This window comes from Anas platyrhynchos, chromosome 9 (genome assembly GCF_047663525.1).
Source record: "Anas platyrhynchos isolate ZD024472 breed Pekin duck chromosome 9, IASCAAS_PekinDuck_T2T, whole genome shotgun sequence".
Lineage (NCBI taxonomy): Eukaryota > Metazoa > Chordata > Aves > Anseriformes > Anatidae > Anas > Anas platyrhynchos.
Genome location: NC_092595.1, coordinates 19,533,100 through 19,551,365, shown reverse-complemented (window position 1 = coordinate 19,551,365; position 18,266 = coordinate 19,533,100). Strand labels below are relative to the sequence as shown.

The 18,266-nt window shown below is 37.4% G+C and overlaps 1 long non-coding RNA gene across 2 annotated transcripts in view; it reads left to right on the top strand.

Annotated features, from left to right (window-relative positions):
• LOC106017895 (uncharacterized) overlaps positions 1-18,266 on the top strand; it is a 216,954-nt gene that overhangs the window by 97,093 nt on the left and 101,595 nt on the right. The window lies entirely within an intron of this gene.

Genomic DNA, 18,266 nt, shown 5'->3' with positions numbered 1-18,266 from the left:
CCCTGATCTGGAATCTGTTCTGTAGTAGAAGGTAACCCTCAGAGATGTGAATGAGTTTTTTACAAATTTTTGAAGATATCAGAATGTTGTACTCTTGTTATTGAAACAAAACCAATATATTTACCAGTCTCATTAACTGTGACAAGCATTAAGCCTTGCAAATTACAGAGAACACCTGCAGATGTCCTCAAAATATAATCTGTCAACTTTTTATTGTTAAAGGAAATTGCAACAAATCCTGAATTGTGTGAGAACCTGCCTGAAACAAAACCAATGAAAATATTTGCTCATGCCCTTGGGAATCAAAACTGCCAGATTTTATGCAGATCCAATTAAAATACTATCACACAACAGATGCTCAGGTTCAAAAAAAAAAAAAAAAAAGTTAGTTTCAGTACTGGTTTAACACAGTATTCATCCTTCAGTGCTGGTGTATTCATGAATCATGGATGTTTTACTTTTCATTTAGATAAACAATGTTGTGTCTGCACCATGTTGTCCTGCTGTTGGTAGAGATTGTGAGATGCCACACATACCACACAAAGTTAAAAAATAATCCAGGTTACCAAGGAATTCTGACATCTGTAAGAATGAATAGGAAAGCTAATGTGGGGAGAGCTTCTGAGGTACATCTGCTTCCAGGCTTTGGGGTTAGCAGCAGCTTTGGTATCACGTAAGTATATTCAACACTTTCTTCTCATCTAGAATCCAGAATTCAAATAGAGTTGCAGAGGAATTTTCGCTCAGTTTTCTCTTTGGTTTTGAAGAAAATGGTGCCTACCACCTTCTGTCTGTCTTTTGTTAAGCTTATGCATACACTCTTTGCCTGCATGCTTTCAAGCTAGAAGTAACATGTTAAAATGGATCTTAGAAGTTCTCTCCTTTTCTCATTGCTCTTTCCATAAAAATGTTAGTGAAGTTGTGTACATTGTAATCAAACCACTTATGAACTTGGAACAAAAAACTTTTTCAGAAACATCTCAAACTTTATTGAATTAGGATTATTGCATGTGGTAAAGTCTTCTACTGTAGAAGCAGAGATGAGCTGTTTGTTTTCCCAGGGTTTAACAGTATTTTTATCAATGTATTTTTAACTGTTTTTGTAAGTGAGAAAGAAATGAACTTGTACAGTTTCTACAGGCTTCTGAAAGCCTGGATTTTGCAGAGGATATGTCTGCAAAGCAAAATGTAGGCATGACTGGAGAATGAAACCTAGCCAGAATTGGTAGCAGTATCAGCGTAGATGTAAAGGTGAGAATCCTAGTGTGTGTTAGCAATTTTGTTGAGAGCGCTGAAGTACAGAGACCATGGTTGCCAATACATCTTGACTCTCTGTTCATTTATCTTTATTGATCGTGTCATATATACAGAGAAGTACAGAGTAAGTAGCATGTGTTACTGTCCATCTTCAGGTTGTTGTGTAGACATGCTTCTGACTGAAATTTTAGGTTTCCTGAAAAGTTTAATTAGTTTGAGTGCAGAATTCCCAGAAGTTTGGCCCAACAATCCTTTGGGCCTTAGTTCTGTGAAACAGGATTAATCACAGCATTTTTTAAACCTAGATTTCTCATTAGTCTTTGTGTCAGGGAATATCTTTAACTGAGTTGTGGTGTTAGTGAAAATATTGAGATGCCACTTAGATAGCTATAATGGGTAATAATAATAAACACAAATGTCTCTTGCAACTTTCTTTTCAGTTCAGCAAGGAAGGCATTCTCTCCCACGTTTCACTATCATTGTTGTGGAAGAGATTATGTTTTCATTTCTGTAAATAAGGGATTTCATTTCTATAATAAGGGCTTCACCACAAGATTTTTTCTGTTACAGTTTTGTTGACACTATTACTCTAGTATATTCCAAACTGCTTATACTTTTTTTCCTTCAGAGAGAAACAAAATCAAGTTTACATGTAGTAAGTCAGAGCAAATTGACTGGAAAATATCAGTTGCTGCTATAGTTAAAAGTAATACTATATTGTTAGAGCAGTAAAAGGTAGAAAAAATATTCATATAACTGAAAATCATGTCCCATAAAGAGCTGCATGAAGTTATGCAAATGGCATTCCAAATATAAGTCTGATATCTTTCTTCAAATGTACATCTGATTTTCAAAATTCATTTTTTATTAAAATGATAAGTAATGCCATGACATACTCATTAAAAAGTGATTTGTTTTCCTAAGAAGCTTGAAATTAATTTTATAGGACATTATTTTTGGTTTTGGTCTGATGCAAACAGGGTGATTCTAGCTTTATACTTTTGTTATACGGAACAGAATGTAGCTCTATAGCAACCAAACATCTTGTGTTCTAATGGAATCGAACAAATATATACCAGAAACATTCTTTTTTGTTATTGCTTTTTTTTCAGCAGTAGTTGTCATATGCAGACATAATTTTTATTTGCTTTTCTCTCTGAAAATTTCTGATCTCCATCTCTGGGGAAATAAGAAATACGGTAAAACAATATCTTCACATTTTAGAAGCTTGGGTCTGTGAGAAAGAGGGAAATACAGATTTTCTTCTACTGGCTTAGCCAGCAAATCTACTTCTTCTGTCATATTTTTTTTTTTTTCCTGATTCTCTGAAGTCCTCTGTTTGCCTGCTGTTCCCTTGGTTTTCTGGCATGGAACCCCCACAAAATCCATCATTGCAATATGGAGGGATCATCTCCATATCCATTTTCTCATGGTGAAAGAGCACAATGAGATGTTCAGGGAGCAGGCAGCATGTTTCTCATTCCAGAAGCCTCACTCTCTTAGTGAGAAGCGTTGGCTTCCTCATTCCAAGGGCACACAAGTAGTTAAGCCAGCAGAAGATGGCTGCAACTGTTGGACATAATTAAGTCAAATGGTACCTTAACTCTTGCTTGATTTGATGAATGCGTATAGATTATTTCTAGGGCAAAACTATGCATGTACAAGTTTAAACTTTGGATTCTGTAAGTATTCATACCAGTGACATTTCATTCTGTTTGACTGCTGGGAAATCCTGTTTTGATTACAAAGGACGTATAAGAAAAGACCAGTAGAGAATTCATTTAAAATATGACATGAATATTAATGGTGAAGTCCTTAATCCACCTGCAGTTGTACAGCACTGCCTTTACATAGGGTTTTACACTTTTTGCATTAATGAAATGATAACTGGCAGTTCTGTTTCTAATAAACACATTTTAAATACTAAGTTCTACTTGCCAGCTATGAATTTACAGATGCACAAGTCCACCTGTAATTATATTTTTCTGGCAACAGAAAAATAGAATAGAAAGAGAAAAAATTGAAAAGGAAGCAAAATATAATCTGGACCTTTGAGCACAAACTTTTTCCACAGCTGCAGTACCTGAAGGGAAGATGAAACTAGCTGCATGTCCTCCATCTTCCATTCTTCTAGTCCAGAATTGGCACTTTGCAAAATATTTTGAATCTTTAAATGATTCAAAGAAGCATTACTTGACTAAAAAGTAAAAATAAAATAAAATAAAATGGTATTGAGTCTGCTTGACTCTGTCAACTTTAGATTGCATTAATAAAGCAGTTTGCTAGGAATAGTTGGTTATAGTAACAGCACTACAGAACACTCCTGGTGCTACCTATAAACAAGATCCAAGGGGAAGCAATCGAAAAGTTTTTCAGTGCAAGCTGTTTAAATCCTAAGTTCCTTTCTAAAATGAAATATAATAAGGTAGCCTAATGTAGTGCATAATAAGTGAATAGTGCTAGTGACAAAAATCCTTACAGTTAGGCTATAGTATATTAGACTCCAAATCTCCTGATTTTAAGACAGTTATATAGCTGAAAATCAAGGAGGTACAAAATTGGTAGGGAGTTTTCCTCCAGCCAGGGTGAAATTAATCAGGTTACTTTGAGAGCTGTTTGAAACCATAGGTTTAATTAATTAATGGCTTAGAGCACAAGACTTCTGATAAAGCAGACTCTATGTGGAAACTATAAAGAACAATAATAAAATGAATTTTTATTTTCCAAAGAGAATTAATCAAATACTGGTTGCTTTTAATGGGTTTTGCCCCTGCTGCCTTGCCCACCCTTACCCGATTTGCTAATTAGACTACATGTCATCAAGACATGATCAAGTCTGCATGTAAAAGGTGTCCCTGCAGAGACTGCCTGACTGCCTTAAGCTGGAATTTTTCAAAAACAGTCAGGGAGAGTGAAGCAAAACAAAAAGAACAGATCTGAGGAGAAATGAATGAGCACAAAAAGGACATGGATTTTCAAGCAGTTCAAGTACTAAGATGTATCTATAAATGTAATGTTTTATTAACCTCCTTACTACATAGTGTGTTTTCTTTTTCCTCCTCTTTAAAGACACCAGTGTGTTCACTGAAGTCAGTGGATTAACTTTCATGGGCCAAATTTGTAAAGGCGTTTTTATGGGTAGGTTCCTGTGGTCATTAAGTTCCTTGATGCTATTGAAAACCTCACTAGGTGCTAATCTACATCCCTAAGCAGTTTTAAAAGTCATGACATAATCATTTTTTTAGGTCTGTGGTCAGGTCTTGGTCATCCAGATGAAGGAGAAGAAAATTTGGAGTTGGATAAAGCACAGAACCTATGCAATTTAGACAGTAAGAACACAGTGAGAGCAAAATGCAGAAAATAAGAATCTATCACAATAATGCAAAAATCCTTGAGCTCCCAAACCCCCAATGCGTTCTGGTTCAAGAAGTCAGCCATAGTGTTTAGTTGGATGATACGTACCAAGATTCTTTGGAACATTAAAATAATTCCATTTCTAAAATCATTCAAGTTTGTTTTCCTGCACTAGTGAAGAACTGACTTAAAATAAACCTGATCCATAGAAATTTAGCACCCACAGTGGCTGCCAAATAGGCTTCCATCTGCAGCAGATTCTTGTGGGCAGAGCATTGGGTGGGAGCAAAGGAAGGCTGAATGCTGTTTGTGCTCCGTCACTCAGTCAGTAGGAACTGAGTATTCAAGTAAGTGCTTCCCATAAGATCATAAAGAAAAGTCATGTGTGAGCAGCGTACTATTTGGTTGTGTGTATTCTGTCTTAGGTATTAGCCAGCACTATAGGGAAGAATATAGGAACAGTGCAAATGCGTGGTTTCTCCTGAATAACCTTCAGCCTGGGGAAATTTACAAACTAAAAAAATTCCTGAACTGAAGAGAGTATTTTTCTAATTAATGGCTCTTGATGAATATTTTTCTATCTACGGTTTGTTGAGTTTCTTTTTGAGATCAGAGTTTTTCTGTGTCTTTGAAAATCTCTGCTGTGGAATTACCACTGGCATAAGCTTTTGCTCTGATAGTAGGAAGACAAAACACAGTGTTACAGCCATCACATGAGTGACCAGGGAGAACAGGAAGGGGCTGAAACATCTGCTTCACATAGGGTACTTGTGTTCTGCAATCTCACAGCAGCACTCTTTGCCACAGACTTCTACTGCCTACGGTTTTCTTTTACTTGGATGCACACTGCACATCCCTCTGTACCACAGTAGAGTCAGAGAGACAGGTCAGGATATAATCTCCAGCAGCTTGATCTTTGTGACTGCTACTAAAAAGAGATATTCTATAGAAGTAGTGCTGGACTTGATCACCTCCTAGACAAATGAAATTAAAACTTTATTGAAACTCCCTGGAAGGTGAGATTAAACTTTTTCTATTAAATTAAATTCCTTGGTCAGAGAAATGGAAGACTTGAAGCAGACACTGTATCAGTGGTTAGAGAAGATAATTATCCTTGCAGTAGTGAGAGAAAAATCATAGCAATTGAAAATTGGTACCCAAGAGGACAAAACTTTTCCTATTAGAAAATCTTTTAGTAGGCCCCTAGAGATTAGAAAAATCAAGTTCAAATACTGAATAAAGATGGTCATCTGTTCCTCTGCAGTGTTTTATTGAAACTTTACTGTGTGATAGTTTGCTACCTTAACTCTTTTTTCTTGTGGGAAAAGTGGTGTATGCTGGTCTGTGACCTGTTATTGAAAGGGACAAAGAAAGTATCAGGCATACAGTTTTAGTGTTCTATGTTCACATAAAAATGTCTGTCCCTCTTTCCTGTAAATCGAGTTTCAAGCTAGTGCTAATGTAACTGACTTCTCATTACACATATACAGTGATGCTTACTGCTCTGAAGCACATATATAAGAGGAATATCAGAGAAATGCAGGCAGTTTTGTCCATGTAATAAAGTCTGCTACCTTTACTTTGGTTAAGCTGTTTTTCCCACTAGAGGTGATCACATTCAGATATGGTTTGAATATACTGGTCCTGACTCTCTGCCTCTTTGTTCTAATTTTATACTGGCAATAACAAAGCGATGCTGCCACACTGCTGGCATGCTTCCAAGTAAACATTCTTGACCCCGTGTTAACCTCCCATTATTGATGAGGAACTTTTACTTTTGTTTCTATTTAAGTTTCTTTGCTGATGACATCATCATGTCAAGTAGCGTCATTTGCATTGAAAGGCTGCTCCTGGTCAAGCCAGTCTGTCAGTTGGTTTCAGTTGTTTCACAGGGCACTTCCATTATTGATCAGTCTGTGGACTGGATAGGCAATTCAATTACTGTAGCTTAAAAAGCTGGCTAAGGTACATGAACATATATCCATATGCATGTTTTTAGCATTTAGCATTCTGGTTATTTTACTCTGCAGCTGACGGCTGGCAATTTGATGGTTGTTCTGTCACTTTGGATCGTGTGACTTAATGCCTAAAGAAAGAAGCAGGAATCAGGTATCTTGGAAATTAATATCTGCAGTTCTGTCAAGATCTTCCTCGACAGGCGGCATTATTATCCTATGAAATGCAAATTTATACCTCTTACTTCCTTTTGGTATGTCTTTATGCCAGGACTTAAAAAAGGAATAACAAAGCTGACATCTGGTCTTCCTGGATATTTTGTTTGGATCCAGAACTTCAGAGTCCTTTTAGGCAAGTCCAGCCCTTTATGGACTCAAACGCTACAAATGGAAGTATAGATCAGACTAAGTTTCAGGGATCTGCTAACAGGGAGGGTGTCTGCCGTTTGAGTTAAACTGTGGACTGGTTGCAGTTTCTGCAGGTAGCCACTGGACAAACTTGGTGTTTGGTTGTCATGAGAAAATAGGAAAAATGATAGTTATTTAATTTTCAGACCAAATTGAGGGAAATATGAAGGAAAAAAAGTGATCTTGGTACTCAGTATAAAAGGGGGAGGTGTCTGCAAGATTCAATTTTCCCTCTCAAAACAAATAGTTCCAAGCAAGCATAATAAAAATGAGTGTGAGCTATGGAAATGATGAGATCACTGTTGAATTAATAAGGAGACTCTTTGCCTGTAAATTTCTTTTTCTTGTGTTTTCATTCTTTCACTTACAAATCTTAGGATGCTTGTTACATATTCCTTCACTTCAAGCACAAGGAGCTTATCAGATACCATGTATAAGATACTTATGAGCTTCTTGTGGTCTTTTCTCCATCTGAGGCTTAGCATAAGAAATGTCAAAAGAAAAAATGCTTTACATTAGACTTAGAGCTAGAAATGTAACAGGTTTTCAGTAATGATGGATGATCAGACTTATGCAAACATGATGAAAAGATCTCAGTGGAATTTTGCTCAAAAAAAAAAATATTTCCCTTATGGGAATATCTTATGAAACCAATTAAAAATAAAAAACAGAGGGTTCCATTCAATTTGTTCCAAACAGCTACTGTATGTAATAAAGCACAATTGCTTTTTTTTCAGATTTTTTTTTTTATATCATTCTTCATAAGACCATGCATAATTATATCTCAGCTAGAAAATCTCAGAGGCTAGTTTTAAAAATCTGCACAAAAGTTCCTGAGAGGAATTAATTGCTGTCCATTTGTTCATTATGAATGTATTGTTTAGGGCAGTTTACTCATTTCTGTGTGATACATTCAAGAATTGAGTATTTTCACATGGGCTAGCCAAACTTTGATGTAACAGAGCCACATGCTTTCAAAATTTGGTTACTTCACGCCTATAATTGAAAAAGTCCCCTCTACTATATTGCACACCAAAAAAATTGCCTAGATTAAATCTAAGAAGATGATGGGCTAACATTGTTTTTAATTGTCTAGAAATTTCTAGTATATCTGAAAAATTGTTTGTATTCATCCCTCTTAGATGTTTGATATAACTTGTGTGCTGTGTCTGTTCTCTTATTAGAATTTTGCACAGAACAGTTCAGATCTATGCATAACATAGAAATTTGTTAATTAGCCCTGTGATGGAAGTTTTGTGTAGGCAAGCTAATTTGTTCAGGCTGGTTCAAATAGCTCCCCACAGCACTCCATTGTGTCATGTAAACATAGAGCTGAGTCGTGGATTGACTTCCATGGCCTGTCACTTGTGGGCAGCAAAGCAGTTTTGACCAGCACAGCAGAACTTGAAAGGTCATTGGTAGCAGCACCTTGTTCTAAAATATTTGAATGTGTAGAGTGATACCTGTGTTTTATAGCATACAGAAAGATGTCCCTGTGCTGTGCCTAAACATTTCAAAATCGATGTGCTTCATAATACAGAAGTCTCATGGGGCAAAAGGGTTAGATGTTTCTCTGATGGTTAATAGTTCTTATTTGGAAATTCAGTAGAAGGAAGGAAATATTTAAGAAGCAGTAGCTCCTTGTGCAGGAGAGGAGGTGATCTATCCTGAAGGGCTAGTTTTTTTCTCCTGACATCACTTCCTGCATATGTTTTTCCCAACTGGTTCTGTTCTGCTCCTTGAAAGTTGCACAGAACTTTCAATATTTGTAGCTTATTACTTCTCTCTGCTGAGTTAAGGATAATTTTCATGTCTCTAATAAAACTTGTTCTTTATACAGCCTGATGTGGATAAAATGCACTATGAGGGGACTCCTGTCTAGCTTTGCTGCAGGGCAACTGGGGTTTTGAACATCCTATACAGTCACGTTTTGAATCAGAGTACTTCTTTGGAAAATGTAGGTAGCTGTAGAGTTAACATTGGAGGTCTACACAGAGAACAAGCTGAATGGAAGACTTAGTAACGTGAAGGGATTGTGGAATGAGTAGCATACTATCATCACAAGACCATCACAAAGATCATAGAGAATTGAAATATTCCTGGACTATCTGCCTCATTCCTGTACAGTGAGGGATGAAGACAGCTGTGTCTTAGAGCATTTACGTAGCTGAGGAGCATGACTGGAGGTACAGGTGACATTTGCCTAACATGAGAGAGGACTAAGTCAAACAGGCACAATCAGAACAAATGCATGATACAAGGAAGACAAAAATATAATTTTGTTACAATTTGGTACACGATAATGAAGCTATTTGGAATCTATGTATCTACAGAGTAGATCAGATGATACTGATCTTTTAGCCACTAAGGGTCAAGAAAACAAAGTAAGACTGCTTTCAGTTAAGTAAAGTTAGAACTAATCTTTCTTTCCCTGGCTTGGAGAAAAAAAAAAAAAAAAAAAAAAAAAAAAAAAAGGACATATCTCATAGGAGTCTCATTGTTTTTCAAACATTTGCAAAATATATTGGCATTTGGATAGCCTCTTTATGTTAGTCCCTAAAATAAGTTACAATTCCTTCATGCCAGAGTTGCACAAAATGAATGCATTTAAACAAGCATCTGGTGCCTGCCATCCCCCATCAGGCAGCAATGATCAGAGTCTTACACCACACAGCACTGGTTCCCATGCTGGTGCAGCCAGTTCAGATGAGTTCATATGCAGACCCAGTCATATGGAAGTTGCACCTGGAAGTGCAAAGCAAGTTAGAAGGACTGTCTTTAACTAGCCATTTATATGCTATGGACTTATAAGAAAAAAATCATGAGCCTGAGAATAGTTGTGTATTTCAGGACAGTATTCATTGTCCTCTTACCTAAGACTGAAACAAGATAAGTTTATTTAAAGAAAAAGAAAAATCAATCTGTGAGGATATTATCATTCTAAAAGAGCCACCTCGTTCTGAGGTGGACAAATGCTCTTTTCCGTCCTGCTGACACCTCTAGGAATAAAAATAGTTGTTCTGTTTGTCCTTCAGCACTTTATTGAACCAGGACTTGAGAGCCTGGTTCACTTCGAATTCATGCTTAATGAAGCATAAGTTGTATTAATAGCAGCTATTAAATCTAGATAGCGTAATAGATATTTCAACTCAATACAGAGAATCTGACAGTGGCTCAAGTAGCAAAGACTGGCAACGCTGAGCTCGTGATGCACTCCAGGGTTTTCAATTCAGTTCCTAATGACACTGTCCATGAATCACTGTCCACATAAGCAGAAGCCTTTTTCTGGATAAGAAAACCCCTTTACAAGAGACAAAGGAGGTTTCAACAGTATCAGGGAGGCACAATGCTTTCAGAGAAGCATGGTACAGATCGTGGAAGAAAAATTTCCAGCTAGTGTTAGAGGCCAGCCTGCCAGCTTAGAAAAGCTAGGAGAATATTTTTAATAGCCTGAGAATGTCAGTACTCCAGGGGCTTGCATTGCCGGGGAGAGCAATGCAAAAGCATACAGAGAGGGGTAATGAAAAGGACTCAGAGGAGCCAATCCTCTCTGACTGCAGACAGCACTGAGCCTGAGCTAATATGCTGTGTGAAACACAAGGTAGCGTGGGGAATGCTGCGTGGAGATACCCAGCCTGGCTTTATACCTAAACCAGCTCAGGCACAGCAGCCTTGAGTAGTCTGAATTCTGCATTCTGCAGACACATCCGCTCTGCTTCTTTGCAGACCAGGGAGTTACATTTGTTTGGCATTGTGCCTGTGTTTTTAAGCCCTGTGCAGTCCAACTGCCTTTGCCTCAAGCCATCATGGGAGCTTCTTCACCTATGGCACTGTTTATTCACAGATAAACTGCTAATAGATAATCTGTGTTGAATGTACTTGCCAAGTCAGAAAGGCTAATGAGTGTCTTACAGTCCCATCTCATTCTCTGTACCAGAAGATCCAAAATACTTTATGGAATTAACTAATCAATATATAAAGTACATTACACAAGCAACACGTGTAGTTTCATCTGGTTATTGATCTTTGCTTGTTTACCAAATGAGAGCCTGTGTTTAACTCTAGATATTTAATAACTATGGGAGAAGGGAGGAGTACTATATAGAGAGACCAAAATGCTACTGATGTAGGTAAGCAGCATCTGCTCCATCCAGCTGATACACTGCTTAGTTTGTTTTTTCATTATTTTTTTAAAGCCCAGAAATCCAGTAGAGAAAAATAAGATTCTGTAATGAACATAATGCTTATATACACATAATACCTGTGTATAGATGTCACATAAATGCAAAGTGGTCTCAGTTGTCACACATAATATATAGTGTTGCCAGTCACTCTGGACTAATGTGTACCAGCCACCTCTCTTGCTCTATGTATAGACTAATATACGCCAAGTGCAAATAATCCCAAGGTGAACAATTGCTTTCTGTGACTGTGCATAGGAGTAAAGCCTGATTACTTGAATATTGCAAGTGGCTGTGACTTGGAGCTGAATAATTGCATTTTCAATTGTAGAAAACTTTCAGTTAATGTAACTTCATATCACCAAAAATAAGTACAAAAGAAGGCAGCAGTCTTCATATTTAAGACACTTTTTTCTGTGACTCCAGAAGGTCCTGAGAAAGTGGAGTCCAACTAGCAAAGCTTATTTTTAACCTGTTATTGTTATTAACACTTGTATTAATCGTCATGCCCAGCATCAAAAGCAAGTCTAACTCTTGTTCCTTAGCTCTCCAGTGAGTCATTCCTTCCCTTTCCCCCTAAAGACTCTCAGTAACTTATTTTTTTTGTTTCTTTCTTTAATGCCCCCTCATCCATCTCCACAATATAGCCATGTATTCAGCAGTGTTCCCTCTGACAGTCTGGATGAAGGGTTTGTAAAATCTGGTCACTGGTCCTGAGTCTTCCTCCAAAGTTCATAGTGCCGCAAGCGGTGAGATAGCAGTGTTGGGGCTGTCTCAGTGTTTATTCTGTATGTTTTCCTCCAGAGTTATCAGGTTTTCTGAGAAAGTAGTAGTCTGTGTGTGTGTGTGCGTGGGTAGTAGGTACTGGTTTCCATCACACAGGTTTTCTGAAGCAGCTGTTGAACAAAGGCTGACATTTCTGGAGGAGACAGGAAAATGAACCTATTTTTTGGAGAGTGGTCGTTCAATATCTTTTGAAAGCCAAACCAGATGGAAGTGCACCAAAATGCAACCCCTTCCAGCATGGCTAAGCAGATGTATTTTGAAATCCTAACTACTTCTTGCTGTCATCCTTAAATGAGAATGGTATTTTGGGTGAACTCTCCCTGTGGTAGTTATTCCACTCAAAAGGGAGGTATTCATGAGATAGTACAATGAACATGTCTTGACTTCACTAAAAGCTAGCAAACAAAATAACTTCTGTGTACTCTAGACTTTGATAGTATAAATAATATTGATGCTTGCATCTTTAATAGACTTTATCTTAACATTTATTTTGGCTAATTCCTCAGCTTTTCCTTGGTATTTACCTAAGCAATAGAGAACTAATACTTTGCATCCTATTATTTTAGACCTCTTAATTATTGTTCTAAATGGAACTGAAACCAGCCATTCAGGACAGATAGCATTTATTTATTGTGAAAAGAAACCTAAAAATGACAATGCTGCCATTAAACTGGAGAAACGTATAGGATACATCCCTTGAACTCAGCTCATGGTAATGTCAGGAACTTCTACGCTGCTTTCCTACTTCCCAGTCTCTCACCAGCTATGTGGTTATTGTTGTCTCCTGAACATATGTATGATGGGAATGTAATGCTGATGGCTGACAGTTTTATTCTTAGATGGAAGCTCTGATTCTTCTGTTTTAACTGTCTCTGGTACTACTGTAGGTCTAATTGAAAAAAAAAAAAATCCCATTCACTGGAATAATGAGGTCTTGTTTGTAAAGAAAATCACCTTGTCAGAGTGAAAGCTTTAGTTAGGATATAGACTTTTAAAAACATAATGTGATACAAGAAGAAGCTATGAGAATTGTGCGCTTCAAAACTCTGATTGTTTTTCTGCATGGATCTCACTGCTTGTTACACTGCTTGATTTTGTCACCCCAGGAGGTATCTCTCCACTAATATTATATTATTTTGAATTCTTGTTTGTGTAGAACTGGAACCTCTGCTATTTATAATGGAATTTAGAACCATAAAGTTAATTAATATAAGTAATGTGGTAGAAATAATGTCTAGTTTGTTAAATATTCTGGGGGAAGTTTGTTGTGACACTTTATAGAAAAGCAGACCTATCATCAGCTGAAATGCTTTATTAATATGCTGGTCAATATTTGGCAAATGTAGAGCAGTGTATTCTATCGAATTTCTACTGCTGTGTTACACCGCTGTAGACCTGGGCATAAAGTTTATAAGATCAGAGATTTCTATAGCCTTGCAGAATCAATGTTTTTTCATATTAAGCTTTAACATGTAGGGATTGCCATATCCTTATTTGTCATCTGCTTAACAGAAAAAAATAATCAGTATAAATAATGAATTTCATTGAGATTTGACTGTCACTACTACAATTATCTTCTTTCCCTTAGGCAGCTGGATGTCACTGTCAGATTCAGCTTGCAAACAAGCACTGGTAGAACAAGATTCACTTACAACAGCAGTATTTATGATCGGTGGTAATCATATTAGGATAGTTACTTTTCTATGTAAGCTTTTATGTGGGACTTAGCACCAGCAGGGTTTACCATACATTAGAAAAGATAACTAGAAAAGTTTTGTTAACTCCATTTTACAGGTGGGGAAAGTGAAGTAGAAAGGAAGGTGATGTGTATTTTGAAGATGGTGAGCAAAAAGGGTAGGAAAATAGTCTAGGCTCACTAACTAGACTTTAGGCCTGTCTCTTTATCTAGTCTACCATGTAACATTCCAAGTAGAATTTAAAATAATAATTATTGTTACCCATCCCATGTGGTACTGTTCCTGAGATTACATCCAAGAATCATCCATGCTACAGGGTACAAAACATACAGTAAAAAAAGTCTTGCAAGCAAAGTATTAAACAGGGGACAACAGGCATCTGAGCACCAGACAGACAATGGAGGGTGATGAGACAAAGATAAGGAACTATCCTAAAACAGCAATTATCTAAGTAACCTTCTGCAATTTCTGTGAAACTGTGGAACACACGGTATTTCTGTAAAGAGCATGTGCTCTGAAATGGTTATCTGCATCCTGGAACAGTCAGGGCAGGAGCATTCCACAGTGTGGCTCAGACTTCTGAGACTACAGATTAAGAGCAAAATTATGCTTAAGATCTATATAGAAAGGCATTGCAAAATAAATTGCATCAAAATCCAAGTCACCCATGGTTATTGGCTTTTTGATGTCTTGAGTACTTCCTGGAAACCTGAAGCCACATTTTAATTCCTCCCCACTCCAATGACTGTATATGATCAAGTAAAGACCTCACCATCACACTTTAGTGGGAAGGATGTTGTATCCACGTGGCCATATAACCTGTGCATTTTCATGGAGGGCTCTGTAAAGTAGATGGACAGGTATGGTGAGAAAATACCTCTCATTTTCTTAATATCAGACTTGAAGGTGTAGATAGAGATAAATGTGTGCTTTGTGCACACACACCTAAATGGTGTTTGTTTGTTTGTTTTAAGATGTGTTTATCTTTGAAGATAAGATTATCTTTCTTCCCTGTGTCTTCTGTCCCAATCTGTCCCACTTGGATGAAAAACATCGGGCTATAACTTCTTACTTGGAGAAAGTGGGAGAATAGGCAGGAAGACTGTGAGTACTGCAGATCTGGTCACATAACACTGCTGGAGCTAGGAGAAAATATTTGGCCATTGCTGTAGTATGGCTGCCACAGTGTTTTAGGAGGCAGCAAACCTCCTGCATGTTGTAGGAGGCAGCAAACCAGGAAGACTCTGGATTCTGCTGCTGGTCAAAGTTCAGCGAGCTTGTTGCAGTTGAACCTGAATAACAGTAAATCACTAGACCACTAAGGCTTTTGTTGGCTCCTGTATTCTGCAGAGTAAACTTCATCATGACATGAATGGAAATACAAATCTGCTGTTCCTAAATCTGGTCTGCTTACTTTTTTGTCTCATAATTCCCTGTGCAATAGCAGATCATTTGACCAACTACATTTTTTAAAATGCATTAAAATATATGAGTTCTTGACTATACATGAGCCATCAATATGTGCCACATAAGAGCGAACTATTAACCTCTGTTACTATTCTGTTTTAGCTAACTTTTAATTTCAAATTTTTCATGCTGGTGTGTCTTGATCATAGAGCTAAGAAATAAAATGCTGGGAATTCTTGTGCCTGTCTTAAGAGGTTTTCAGCTTCCTGGATTGGGAAAGCTTCATTTGCATTATTTGACTACTTGCGATGTCTTTTTGGACTGACTAAACCAGTAAGCTCTACTGAAGGTTATTCAAAGCCTTTCAAGAAGGAAGATCACAGATGCCATAAGAGTTTCCACAGAGACAACAAAGATTTTGAATTATGTATAGAATAAAATAGAAAATATTGCCTATTATATCATACGATAAAAGAGTTTCTTTTCATAAAGAGTTACAGAAACCATAAAGCTACACTAGCAGATATTCACATTGATTTTTCAGAAGCTCTTCAAGAAATCTCTCAATTAAACATGACAACATCATAATTTATTTGTTAGGAGACAATGTTTTCTAATATTTATTTTGGAATACTCACATATGGTGGGAAGTTACAGGTTTTTTTCTGGAGTGCCCATAACTAATTTTGTTTTCTTTCTCTAAATCACTGCAATTTCATTGTGATTGATTAGGTCTAGACTCAGAACTTTGGAAAGGCCCATCCTGAATTATTGGTAGGTGTTACAACCCTTTAAATTGCTAGAAAGAAAACGTTGGTCAAAATCATCAGTTATTTGCATATCTTTTTAGCTCATTGCATAGTAGACCTATATCATAAATTAAGAGAGAATGCCAGCAGTTAGTGGTTACTTTGATTGGAACTAGTGTGTGATATAAGTTTTTGTGGTTTTTCTTTAAATAATAATGATAGAAAAAAGTTTAAAAGCAGATTGCTTTCAAGGATGAGAGGAAGAGAAAGACAGGCAGGAATTGCTCTCTAAGGAGGGAAGGATAATTAGTTTTTAAAAACTATTATTATTTTTTTCTATTAAGAAAACAGGCCTTGGAGCTTTGCAAACTGATGATGGGCCTGGCCTTCCCTGGGTGGTGCAGTCAGCACAGCAACTCCTAAGTAATATCTCAGACCCTCAGGAAGCTTTATTATTAAAAAGTGGAAATGATCATATTTAATTGCATGTTGTGCTAGAGGGAATAATCTTTCAGGAGTGCAGGAAGGATTATTTAAATATATCTTGTTGTCTCTCTTTAGGTAAAGAGCAAAATGGAACTTTATACCAAATGGAACTTTATACCAAAGCCAAGTTGATGTGAACTAGTGTATGAGGGATTTACAAAGCCCTGGCTACTGTAAAACTTGCTCCTCCTGTAGGCTGGTAACAGTGAGGATTTAATTGTGGACCAGTAGACTTTAAAAAGTAAGTGTGAATACTGCTTAAAGTAAAGGAATGAGGCATTTTGTCAACCAGAATAACTGCTGTAAGCCTTGTAAACTATTACCAGCATAGCATCAGAGAAAGTTAGGTTGGGACTGACCCCTGCAGGTTGTGTGGTCCCACCCTTATCATCTCCCTGCTTCTAAGCAGGCCAAGCTTCAAAGTTAGACCCAGCTTAAAAGTTAGGTTGGGCTGCTCAGGGCCTCAACTTTTTGAGTTTTGAATATCTCTGTGGATGGAAATTCCCTAGCCTCTTTGTGTCCCTCTCCCAGTGTTTGGCTGGCCTCATTGTGAATTTCTAATTGCAATTACACTTGTTGCAACATCCATCTGTTGCCTCTTGTCATTTTGGTAGTGTCTCTAAGAAAAAAATTGCTGAGGACAGCAATTAGAACCTTCCTCAGTTTCCTCCAGGCTGAGCAAATACAGCTCTCAGCTTTTCTTGATACATTTGGTACTCCAGATCCCTTACAATCCTGGTGGGCCTCCACTAGATTACCTAGTTTGTCAATGTCTTGTACTGGGGAACCCAAAACTGGACACAGAGTTTCAGATATAACCTCAGTAATGCCAGATACAGGGAATAATCACTTCTCTTAGCCTGCTAGTATGTTCTTACTAATGTGGCCAGTAAGTGGTTGTGTTCACCAACAAAAGAGTGCACTGCTTACTCCTGCCCACCTTGACCACCTCGCCCCTCCCTCCCCACAAGTCGCATGCCAAAAAGCTGCTTTCTACCTCTTCAGCCTCCAACCTGTACTGTTGCAGGGGCTTATTCTGTCCCAGGTGTCTTCATGTTTGCCATTGCTAAAGTTTTGTCAGGCTGTTTCTGCAGCGTGGTGACATCCCTCGGAATGGTAGCTTAGTCCTCAGCTGCTTGCCCCATCGCTTTGCTGTCACTCCTGTACGATGTGCCTGCAGAGTGAGGCAGACCGAACACATACACCTGCTTGCAAGGTTCCTTCTGTGTGACAAAGGGAGACACAATTAGGACAGGATGGGATGTTAATGAGATTTGGCAGGTTAGGTTTTAGTTTTTCCTTAAGTCAGAAAACACTGGCTGGCAAACCCCTTCAGCTAACACGACTGGTGACTGCATTTAGCTCAACTTTTGCAATAACACAGCTATGCTTTTTTGTAAACTCAGAAATTGTGAGGAAGCAAAAGAGGACTAAGTCTAAGTTACTATATGTTTCTCCTCTTATGTGTAAGATGAATTTTATTATGCAGCCTAAATAAGAATAGATCAATAAATGCTAAAAATGAATATCTATCAACTGTTTATATGCAGTTGCTCTGAACAAATCATTACATATTTTAACTCAGAAAAAGGCCACATTTATTAGGTCCTGTAGGCTATTGCACTTATTTACAGATAAATATGATAATGTTTTATGGTATTATATGACATTGACCTTCATAAATGCAGGCATCTTTGGTATATATCTTAATTGTATAAGCAAAGCCATTTTCACAGTAAATACTGTATCCATTCTATATACTATATTAAATAGCATTCATAGAAAATTATTTACTTACTAGTTTTTTGTTTTGTTCTAGTTCTGTATGTCTAAATTGTCTGATGTTTAGCCTTCTCAGTATTGCTGCTTAGATATACCAGATCTGGCTAAACAGTGTGAATGGATTTCTAAGGCTACGGTGACAGGCTCCATTGTCTGGATGTGAGATGCAGAAAGCAGGGACTACCTGCTGCTTGAAATCTGTAC